A 2749-nucleotide genomic window follows, 5' to 3' on the forward strand; every position below is an offset into this window, starting at 1 on the left:
ATTAATGAGTGTGGAGGGTGTTGGGTCCAAATCATAATCAAACTAATCAACAAATATTTCCCATCATTATACAAAAAGAATATAATAATAAATAAATTGAAAATTAATTATGATTTTAGTTAACCGGCTATACTTGCCAATGTGTGGTTTTGTGAAAGTCCCACTACCTACATAACACTAGCTGGGACGTGACAATTGCTTTTACCCTTATAGTTAATTAACTACGGGCAATCTAAGCATGTGCATAACACTAGCAAGGACGTAACAATTGCTTTTACACTTGTAGTTAATCAACTTCAGGCAATCTAAAAAGCATCTGCAATAGGTACTCCCTAGAACGAAGTCACATACAAAGAAGAAAAACTATTCTCTCTCTTCTCTCCAGCAATTCAGCATCCTTAGCCAATGAAGATGACCTAATAAAGGTTCTTGTAGAAGTAGATACCCCAAGCATACCTCTCCCAAGAAATCCTATTCCTATATAGTAAAGGTCCTTCAAGTCTTGTAAGAAGATACCCATATTGGGCCTGCACAATGTATTTCGGCCCAATTTACCACTTACTTCCTTAGGTCCGTTGGCCCAATCTACAAAATGAATACTCTTTCTTTAAGTAATTAGTATTGATTATCCAAATCTTCGGTACCATGAAAACCATAAGGCACTCTACCAGGTAATTTCACACTACATATTTGCTTCATGCTTGAAGCATCAACTACTACCAATTCCGATTTCTCGTTATCTTCATCTCTAACATAACTCATTAAATAACCATCGTCTTCTTTCTCACCATTTTTTACGGGAACAAAAAACGGTTCACCACCGAACCGATTATTTCCGTAAAAAAACTTCCTAACGCTTTTAGTCTCCAAATCAACCTTGGCCATACCACTACATTTCAGCCATGGTTCAACTATTGCTAAGTGACGTAACGTGTCTTACGTCCAAGTCGTTTATTATTAATGGTACCCGCATCCAAGTTTATACCCGATCCGATAACCCCGGACTCTTTGGTTCTTGTGTTTAACCGAATCTCGGTTAATTCGCTACGTAGAGGGTTGTTTATATTTACGTTATAAATCGCATCGGGTGGTGTCATGAACGACCCGATTACTACTATAATTTTTTCACCATTTAAGTCGTCTTCCTCCCATGCATTCCAAATATGGAAACAAAAGCAATCGGGTTCGTCGATCCATCGAATACCCGATTCAATTTCAGCTGATTTTGATAAAATACCGAATCTGGATACCTTATTCGGGTCAAAAACCACGGGTGATTTGCCCCGAACCATTTCGGATAACTTGAACACCACTTGGTGATCCGGAATAATTACATGATGTTTCGCGATTGCGAAATCGTGTATCATCGTCGGCTGGGTTAGTGAAATGGATTCCTCACGTGACTTCCGACCGTTTGGTTCAAAACTGAAGTATTTAAAGTAAGGTTTGTTTACAACATCGTAACTCAACGAGAAAAGTTCACCTGTTTCAGGGTCCACTTTAGGATGCGCAATTAACGGGCTGCCCGTCATAATCAAACCGTCCATCTGTCACAAGATCATCATCCCGTTTAATCCTAATAATGTACGGTAAATCATCCTCCGACATTGCGAGCAAACGCCCGTTAAAATAAACCAAACCCGCATTCGCTGAGCCGACCCCGTTACCCGTATCCAACAACCCGGCGTAGCCTCTAGCGTAAAACAGCGCGAGCCGAGCCAAGCCAAGGTGGCCATGCAGCTCGCCTATTGGCTTTGGGAAACAAGGCCGGCCTAAAGATAACTCTTGCTGTAAACGGCTGGTTCGAGCGAACCGGCAGCAGTAGCTCGCTTTATTATTTGGTCCCAACGTGACTGGCGTGTATCATCCCGTCACCGTCGAAAAGATGGTGCCCATCTGTCGGGTGGTACAAGGGGTTTGCGCCATTTCTGACGTAAACCCCGTGTAAATCTGAAGGGATTGCACCGGTTACCTCGAGCCCGTGATGGACTGGGCACTCAGGAACCGGTGCAAAGTTCTCGACCAGTTAAACAGCTGGATCAACCGGTCGGGGCAGCTTATTATCTTTTTCTAGACTCATAAGTGAGCTTTCTATGAAGTCTAGAGCAGAGGCTGCTAGCTTTTGAAGTGGGTTGAGAACCGGAGGAGATACGGTGGTTAGTTCGAGTAATGGTTTAGTAGCCGGTTTAATATCTAGTGGTTTGATTTTCTTGAGTGGTGTGATATTCTTTGTAAAGATTTGATGGTTTATTTCAATTGTGCATGTGACGGAAGTTGGTGGTGTTGGGCATTGACTTGCTATATGTGTTAATGGTTTGGTTGGACAATTTGAGAGGCTAAGAGATGTGTTCATATTATTTTGAGAAGAAGGCGGCGACGGTGGTGGTGGTGAGAAGTGGGTGGGAAAATGAGATTTGGAGAAATATATTTTTTTTTTGAAATTTATTTGGAGAAATATATATAAGATGTAAAGTGAACTGTGAAACTGGGAAAGTGAAAAACTGCACACACGTGAGAGCTTCTAAGGTGGTCCACCTGGCAACACTAGGGACACGTGGGTTATTTGAGAGAGATTTTACTCTTTGTTGTGCTAGAATCAAGAAACACTTCAACCTCGGACTCAAATAGATAACAGCATTAGGAGCAAATTCTCAAAATAGGCCAAATTAGAAAGAAAAAACATAAAATAGGTCAAATTTCAAAACATTTTCAAAAACATTTTCAAAAACATTTTCAAAAACCATCAATG

The 2749-nt window shown here is 41.0% G+C and overlaps 1 pseudogene; it reads right to left on the reverse strand.

The window, feature by feature from the left end:
• Nucleotides 1–615: 615 nt before the first annotated feature.
• LOC143539798 (9-cis-epoxycarotenoid dioxygenase NCED6, chloroplastic pseudogene) lies at nucleotides 616–2353 on the reverse strand (annotated as a pseudogene).
• Between the last annotated feature and the right edge of the window lie 396 nt (nucleotides 2354–2749).

The sequence above is a fragment of the Bidens hawaiensis genome, unplaced genomic scaffold (genome assembly GCF_021521415.1).
Source record: "Bidens hawaiensis isolate Kalapana, Puna unplaced genomic scaffold, B.hawaiensis_p1.1 tig00012057_1, whole genome shotgun sequence".
Taxonomy (NCBI): domain Eukaryota; kingdom Viridiplantae; phylum Streptophyta; class Magnoliopsida; order Asterales; family Asteraceae; genus Bidens; species Bidens hawaiensis.